This window comes from Cornus florida, unplaced genomic scaffold (assembly GCF_030987335.1).
Source record: "Cornus florida cultivar Cherokee Brave unplaced genomic scaffold, ASM3098733v1 CherokeeBrave_3.0.0_Hap2_Chr09, whole genome shotgun sequence".
Taxonomy (NCBI): Eukaryota; Viridiplantae; Streptophyta; class Magnoliopsida; order Cornales; family Cornaceae; genus Cornus; species Cornus florida.
The window spans coordinates 59743029-59752644 of record NW_026775579.1 but is presented as its reverse complement, the minus strand read 5'-3'; positions in this window follow the sequence as shown (position 1 = coordinate 59752644).

Here is a 9616-nt window from a genome sequence, read left to right as displayed (position 1 = left end):
TACTCGCCGGAATTGGAATCACAACTTTTAGCCAAAATTTTCAGCAAACCGGCATCAAGAAGATCAGAACCATGGGCACAAACTTGGGAATTCTTGATCACCTTAACCGATCCACTACCCAAGTCAGCATAATCATAACCATAAAAAGCCACCAACGGTTCCCTCAGTCGCAGAGCGAAAACCCCTACCAAGAAACATCGCATAGTATCGTGATATCCAACTTTCTATTGTGTTCCAGCAACATCCAACCATGACCCATAGTCGATGGTAGTCGGAGGAGAGGCAGACCTAACCCGAGCATAAAACCCACCTTCCATAGGACGGGAACCAACAAACTCTATCCAGTGATCGAAATCCATGGCCACGGAATAATGTGTAGTGTTGCCGATACGCGGATGGAGAATGACAGAGGATGGCCAACCGAGAGACCAAAAAACAAAACACCACATATAGAAATTTAGGACATAACAGGCAACCACAAAAACATTAAAAATACCTGGATCAAAGGGAAAAAGAGACAAGAATGAGCCAATAATCCGTCCGGCAGTCAAAACACTTGATTGGCCCATAAGTGGCTTACTGGATCCCCTCCAGCGAGAATGGCAAAGGAAAGAAAGTTTGGATGCCCACCCACAGATAAACGCCCATAGAAACAAACCCATCGCTAAGAAACAGAGATAAATAGAGAACCCCGACGTGCGAGGAACAACAACCCAATCAACAAGAAACCCTCCAAGGTGAGAGACGTTGGTGATGGCAGTGGCGGCTAGGATTATCTAGAAATGGGAGAACTCTCATGAGGGAGAGAAAGGGTACTATTTGGCCTCAAAAAAAGTGAAGTCGGTTCCGATGGAACCGAGTGGGCGTGCCAAGAACTGCAGTAGTTTCAAAGAGAGATCCAAACAATATTCCAAGAGGAAAACTGCGAGACCAAGTGATTGTGAAGAAGACTGGAATGAACACTTCTGGGTTCTTTTTGCCTTTGATAAAGGACTTCGGGATAGTTAACTGGCTAGGAAGGAATGAACTACTTGAGAAAGTAATTGAAAAGACTGTAAAATTATCTAATGAAAAGTAAAGTGCAGGACTAAGACTAATCATATTAAAAGTGCATTGCAATGTAAAGTAAAGATTGTATTGAAATGCATGTTTGATTTGGCGTTGAGTAGGTCTATTACGTTACAACATAATGACCTATTTATAAAATGAAAATATAAGCAGTTAGCATAGTAGTTCTGAGCAGTTCCATTGATGCCTCCAAATGCTTCCAAGTGTCCAAGCCATGCAAACGTGTCTTCCTGATTCTTCTAGAGCTTCCACGCTCCTCTTCCTCATTCTAATCATGTAATCGTGTCTGGGGCTCCCACGCAATCATGCCTTTCGATGCCTCTAGAGCACCAACGTTCCAAATATGAATCAATCATGCAATTGTGCCCTTTGATACCGCTATCTCAAAAACGAATCACATGATTTCCTTTATCTGAACAATGGCCATTACTCCTGATGGTGGTAGTAGTGGCCCACATTAAACTCTTCTATTGTATCATGGCTTTTGAATAAACCAACTTCCATGTTTTTAGGCACACGAATTCCACATCTAATAATCCAATAATTGACACGTTCTTTTACCAAATCATCTTGTTCAAACGTGGCTTCTCCTGTGGTGGACTTCCATACTAACTTAACTGTTAAAGTCCCTGAAATTGGTCTTGACCCAAACTCCTTTCATGTGTCAGAAATTGGCTTGACCCAAAACTCCTTCCACGTGTCTGTTTTTCCATAGGTGAAAATAAGGGTGTAAACATTGGCCCCCAAATTTGATGTGCCTGATATTCTTTGAAGAATTGTAAGGCATATCAAAATTTAGATATGAGTAAGAATTTGCCACGTGATATTCTAATTGAAATAACTTAAACTTTTCAGCCAGAATGTACCATTGGGCCGAAAACTTTAAGCAGCTTTATTTAACTAAAACGAAGATTTGAAGCCTCACGTCCAATTTCGTTGCCCCCTGGGGTCTGGAGGTTTACGAGGAGGACGAATTTATACATCTTCAGGCCAAATACATAGTAGATTAACCAAGTTTTATCCCCCAAAAATCACAAGATGTGAATTTCGGACAAATAAAATAGTTGCATTTTTTTTTTCAAAATTGGAAGAAAAATACTATGACCGTTATATTCTTCATGTGGAAGAATATACAACGATTGAGAAGCTTGTGCCGTTTCCGAAGGAAAATCTAGCTGTGGAAAATCTTCTCCCAATGGAAGAAGTGATAACGGCTTCTTATGGAAAGGTTTATCGACTTTCCTCATGGCCAAGCCACAGTCTCACTGGGAGAAGTCAGCAAGTTGGCTTGTATTTTCTGGCCAACCTTTGGGTTGGTTGGCCATTGGATGCCCCCCAAACACCACTGGAATTGGGTTTAGGTCTGCCAAAGGAATACTCCTTCGGCGGATTGGATTTACTCCTTGATCAGGAGGTTTCCTTAGAGGATGTTCAATTTTGAATGCCATTGGAAATGCTATAAGTGGCCTTGGTGGTGTGTTTGTAGGCTACTAAATGTTTGAAAGTGAAACATTCTGTTGGACCTGAGATTGAAGTGTCTGGACTGCGGCTGGTGGAGGGTTCTGCACCTCATATGGAAACTTCACCTGCAATGGAAGTGGTTGAGCTACTGCTGGTGGAAGGTTCTGCACTTGAGTTGGAACCTGCACCTGCAATGGAAGTGGCTGAGTTACTGCTGGTGGAATCGACTTCACTGTTGCTGAAGGGTTCTGCACCTTAGGTGGAACCTGCATCTGCGATAAAAGTGGTGGTGGAATCAACTTCACTACTGGTGAAATCGACTTCACTATTAGTATAATTGACACCACGGGTGGTGGTTGTTTATAAGCTTGTGGAAGGGTTTGTACTTGATATTTAGAGCCACTTCTTTCTACTAAGTAAGGCTTTCGTAACTGCTTTCGTAACTTTCTTTCATCCATGCTTGTCTGTAATGCATCATGCACTAGTTGAATTTCTAGAGCAGTATGTGAAAGTTCAACAACCTATTCCCTAAAAATTTCAGTAAGATCTTGAAAAGATTTGTTGTGTTGTGCAGGCTGCACTGTCTGCACCTATGGCATGGAATACACAGGCTGATGAAAAGGACTCCCTTCAATAAACGTACTTGGCCTGTTCACCGGAACAGCTGATTGTTGAGTAGTATTGGGTGGAAAGTATGGCTGATTACCTAATTGGCCAGCCTGAGCTATACCCTTAAAAAATACAAAATGATGCCAATTGTTAGTAAAAACATCATGACAAACCTGTTGAGGAATTACCATAGGATTCTGCACATGTTATTCCACTGGAATAGATGTGATACCCCTGGATTTTTGAATTTGGGTTGGCCAGGCCAATGCCCGAACGCCCGAGGATATCAAAACAAATCGTTAATAAACGAACACAGAGTACAAAAAAATAAATAATTTGCTGAAAGAAAACTAAAAGAATAATCCAATAATAAAACTTCTTAATAAATTTTCATTAAAAATAAAATCATTTTGATACAATAAATCCTCCATTAATACAACTCGGGAATCCATACTGTGTGGACCCCTAAAAACCAACTTGAACAAGTGATAGCAATAACTGTCTACAACTGAAAAACGTAGCATAAAAGAATCTCCTATGTAGAATTGGAAGAATGAAGTAGACTGATCCCTATTCAGCACGAACAACCTCTACTCCTAACGAACACTTGAAAAATAATGGTGGGTCAAATCCACAAATAAATTCTACTCTACTACAGTCCAAGCAGAGATTCGATACACGTATACATCCTAGTCAATCCAACAATAACTAGTAGTCCGTATATATATATAAATGCACACTAAAGGAACCTCACTAGATTATAGGGTTGCCTCAACCTGAATAGTAGGCAACATGCAAAACGCACATATAGTGGGCATGAATACCTATACATACCAGGGCATACAACTACACTATATCTAGCTACACATCCCTGGCGATATACGCACCCTAACCACTAATCTTGAGACTCAAGCTCATATCATGGCACCATAATTATATATATAAAATTCAGTAACCATCCTATCCTGTATAAATTAATCCTTTACAAGTAAGCCTCTATAAGTCATTCAACTTATTCAGCCGACCTGACTTGAATATAAGTAGGACTTAACATTTTAGTTAATCCATTCCCTTTTAAAAAATAGGTAGGACTTAATTGATAAATTAATCCGTCTTTAAAGTGCTACCATCTCATACTGGTGCACTACATCCACACAATCCAATAATCGATGTAACAAATATAATAATACATCAATTAATCCAACAATTAACATAATAATAGAATATCATGCTATCACAAAATAGGAATAACTTAATACTTCTTTAAGCTTCCTACATCCTATATCCTACACAAACTGAATCTTACACATGTTGATATTTCATTATACAGTCAAGTAAGCATTCTCCATATAAAATTCATACTACACTTTTAATCTTTATTGCTAAAACAAAATAAAGACTAAATCCATTCATTCCTCGAAGAATTCAAATAGCATGCATTGCTGCATTTAGGTTTGTTTAAAATTTATTTGAACTCATCCCTGGTCCTTATTTAATGTTAAGGACCCTTCAAAATTAATTAAGATTAATTTAAACGTTTTTACATAAATTCTCCAGGTAACGCTCGAACTTTTGTCCTAATTGCTCGAGCTTTCTGTCCAAGGCTTGAGCTTCTTTTCCGTTACTCGAGCTTTACATTCTAGGCTCGAGCTTTTCTTTTTAGGCTCGATCTTCCTGACCATAGCTTAAGTTTTTCTTTTTAGGCTTGAGCTTTACATCTATGGCTCGAGCTTTGCCTCCAAGACTCGAGTACTGTTACACGAATCTGCCTAGAATTTCTACAATGATCTCAATCTTTATTGTTTAAGGATTCCTAGGCAGGATTCTAAGTTCCATTAATCCACAGATATGAAAATACATCATTTAAACATGTAAAAATTCATAAAGGAAACCAGATGAAATCCATGAATTTAACAATTCATACAATAAGAATAAATATGAACCAAATTCATAAAACCTGTGTTCTAATCCAATTAAACATACATAATTATTTAATTTTAATGTTTAAGCATCCTGGAATTTCCTAGACATGTATAAAAACACGAATCAAAGGGAAAGAGATAAAAGAAAAACTTGCCTTAAACTTTTGGATCAAAAGTTAAACTTCTTCTTCCTTTATCTTCTTCTCTAAAAGTTTTTCTCCTTCTTCCTTCCTTTTCCTCTTCCTCCTTCTCTCTCTAACTCTCTCTCTAGAATATATTACGTGATATATTTTTAACCTCCTTTTACCACCTATAGTTATATATTTATAGGTTAAATAATAACCCTATTCATTTTTCCAATCCAAGTCAACTTAACAAAGAAAATAAATAAAATTAAAATACTGAAAAGGTAACTTAAAATATATTATGTATATAATTTAAGCACATACTTATTAAATAAATAAAATATATACATCAGATTATTTATTAACAGATTATTTAATAACACTTAAGTTAACATAATATTAAAAGGTAACTTAAAACATGATATGTTTAAAATTTATATATATCCGTATTATATAAATATAAAATATATGTATCAGATTAAATATTAATACTAAAGTTACCATAAAAGTAAAAATTATTTTCCCTTACATATATATATATATATATATAACTATCCATGGGTAATTATTTATACCCATCAAACCTCATATTCAAGTAATCCATGTGACCTAATTGATTGACACATTACTATTAACCATAACCATAAAATAAAATACAATAAAATAAAATAAAACATTTAATCAAACAAATCATTTAAGCACATAATGTAATACCCCTAGTTTTCAAAAGGATAAAATGGGGATTTAATTTTGATTTTTATTGCATTTTTTTTTTATTTTAATTATGTGACTTATGTGTTTTGTTTTTTTTAATTGTTATATAGTGAATTGGTTTGTTTAATTGATTAAGTGTGAATTATTTGTTTTAGATTAATTGATTTATTTTAATTGTTTATTGGTTTTAAATTAATTGTTTAATTGAATTGGTGTTTTAAATTAATTATTTATTTATTTTAATTTAATTGGTTTTAACTGACGTGTCTTATTTATGACTTATATGGTTTATATTTTAGGATTATTTTAATTTAAGTTAGGGTTTCATTTATTCATGGTGTAGCCGACTTGTAAATTTAATTGAATTAAACATAGGTTAAATAATAGCCTATATATATAAAACTGTATGGTCTGCTAGGGTTGGAGAAACAAAAACAAAACCCTATTCACGGAATAGTATTTTGAGAGGAAAACAGAGAGGGTTCTTGAGAGAATCTGTGAGGCTAATGGAGGAAGGATAGAGGATGAGCAGAGGAGTTGCTCATGGGTAAGTCAAGAAGCAACAGAGGAATAGAAGGTTTATCAAAGGAGGAAAACAATCTGGGGAATTCTGAAACGTAGAGACGGCGTAGAGGTTTTAATTCAAAATCTCATAGGCAAGTTTCATTCTATCTCCTTCCTGTAAACTTGTGTTCTGTGCATTCTAAATAGTCTCCAGGGGATTAATTAAAGTTTAAAACTAATAATTGATGCATGTTTGCCGAACGGTAATTGAGGAACCTTTGAAATAACTGAAGCTTATTTCTTTGCATAAACGGTGAGGATTATGTGTTAAACTCTTGTAAATTAATTCATAATGGAATGTGAGGAGTTGCTAGGATGGTTAAGAAGTTAAGCAAACTTTAAAACAAGATGTGTATGCATGACAAACTAAATTGTAATCTGTGTATAACTGTTTCACGTTCTGTAACTGAAGTTGCTTCGTATGTATAAACTGTTGTGAGCTGGAGTTAAACCTCTGTAAATTAATTTGGAATGGAATGTAAAGAGTTTCTGGGATGGTTAGGAAGTTAATTAAACTTTTAAAATGGATTGTATGCAGGTTAGAGTATTTCTGTAATTAGTTCTGCGTTTTTGAAATTGGAACGGTGGGTGTTTCTGCATAAACTGCCCTGTAATTGTTTGGATTTTTATAGAACAATTGGTAGTAGAATCAAGGGAGTTTATAGGAGTGTTAGGGCTTAAATTGAACATTTAAAAATCCTCAAGAAACTTAGGACAGACAGTTGGAACTTCTGCCGGAAGCAAAGACGAAGCAGTGAAGTAGAGAGGGGCTCTCAGGGGGTGAGAGCTGGCTCCTAAATGGTGGGAGCCGGCTCCCATGAAGAGAGAGCCGGCTCTCCATAAGGGAGAGCCAGCTCTAGAAGCCTAGGAGCCGGCTCCAATAAAGGGGAGCCGGTTCCCATGGGAAAAAAAACCCCTACGGGTGTTTTCTGTAATTTTTCTGAAGTTCAGGGGCTTAAAGGTAATTACTGGAAAATGATGGGGGGTTTTAAATGATTAAAATTAACTTGTTAAAGCCTTCAAGTAGTTGTTTTATGCTAAGGTGCTAAACATAAATGCATGTCATCAAACATAAGCTTATAATAGGCCTACTGTCAAGGAAGGAGGAATGCTTGTTTTGCTAAGTTGTTTTGACAACTTAATTTGGACTGACATTGTAATTATTGTTAGAATTTATATCAATGATATATTTAGCATAGTTCAGTTCCAGGAATGTTGGTTATGACGTCATGTACTCGTATCTAATAAGTTGTTTCGTGTTAGCAAATTAAATGAAACTGGTATAAAATACTTTTGAAGTTTCATATGATGTACTTAAACTTTGGAGTGTCATTATATCCGACACAGAATTTTATAATGGGGAATTACATAGATGCCATGAGATTTAATTATAGATTTGCATGCTGTAAAGGATTTGGGAGGATGTAAATGATAGTCATCATTTTAACATTTAAAACGAACTAGTATGGATGTGTTGATTTGGAATTCTAGTATAATGTGCAGTTTAAAATTCTGATATTCATTATATTATGTTATGGAGGATAATTGCTGAACTGTTTTAATTTTGGTTCTGTCAATTACATGGAAATGGATGGTTTAAATTGTTTATTCTTATTTTAACAATTTAAAAGGAGGATCTATGATTATAAACATATACTGGATGCATGATAGGATCTTATCAATATTTGATTTCTATTGTGTTGGTTTTCGGATGGATTTGATGTTCAAACATGTGTGCATCATTGATGGATCATTTGCATTATATGTACTGGTATGGGACGGTGACATATTAGGGATGGATTGATCAAAAAAAGCTAAGTCCTACCCCTTTCATACATATGGAATGGATTAACTCAAACAGTTAACTCCTACATGGATGCATGTCCTGTCAACTAAAACAGTTGAACGACATAATGGATGGTTGCTTTACTTTTCTGTATTAGGAAGAGATTTAAATATATACTTAAGTGACGTGATACGAGCTTGAGTCTCCTGATCATGGTTAGGGTGCGTATATCGCCTAGGATTGATAACCAGGCCTGATGATGTTTCCTTGGTTGTTCTACTCGGGTTGAGACGGATTATGTGGGCTGGTGAACGTCCTATAGTGTGTACTTATATCTATATGGACTATCTTAGCTATTGTTGAGCTATCTAGGATGTATCTGCGTATCGGGTTTATGTATGGATTGTAGTGGCAAGGAACTTGCATGTGGGCCTGACCCACCCTTATTTTTCAGGTGATCGTCTATAACAGGTTTAGAGCTTGTTCGTGGTGATGCAGATACAGTCATTCACTCTTCCGACTAAATAGGATTTTTCTTTCTAGTTTTAGTTTTGGATTTTATTCTGTAAAGTTTTATCAGTTGAGATTATTAGGGGTCCACTAGTTGGATTCCCGAGTTGTACGGATTGGAAAGTTAATTTATATTAAAACTTTTATTTTTGGAGGTTTTACAATTAGAATTCTTTTCAGCATATCATTATTTTATTCTTAATTCAGTTTTATTCCTGCTTGTTTATATATTGATTGTCTGGTATCCTTCGGATCTGTGCCCGGACTTGATCACCTGTGGTTCTAGAATCGAGGGGTATCACAGTTGGTATCAGAGCATTCCAGGTTCTAGTGTCCTTAGGAGTGTCTTTCATTAGAAGTCTTTCGCGTTGCGTCTCTTAAAAGTTAGAGCTATGTTAGGATTCATTGTACTCTTTTACGGTTCGTTAGGAGGAGCAGCTGATGTCAATTATATTCTATAAGTATAGAATGGTTGACACTAGAAGGAGGATGGGGTCTGCAACAACAGCGATTCAGACCCAAAGGAGTAAAGGAGTATGTTATCAAGTTCTTTATCAGAAGCAGAACTCGGGATCAAATGTTTAGTTCCGGTTGGCATTACTTTTAGAGGTATAGGCCAAGGAAGAATTTAGGAGTGTGTTTGAGGTCGCCGCATGAAGGGACCAACACGATTGCAGTTGTTCTCATAAAGGAGACAAACAGGGAATAGGAGTCCCAAGAGGATTCTAGTGGAGAAAATTGTAGCATACCCCAGAAAGAGGGTATTGAATCTTGTCAATAAAGGATTGCGTGAGGGTGATGTTGTTCGCTAATAAAATAGTGAACGATACTTATAGGGTTGGTGTGGATAGTTAACC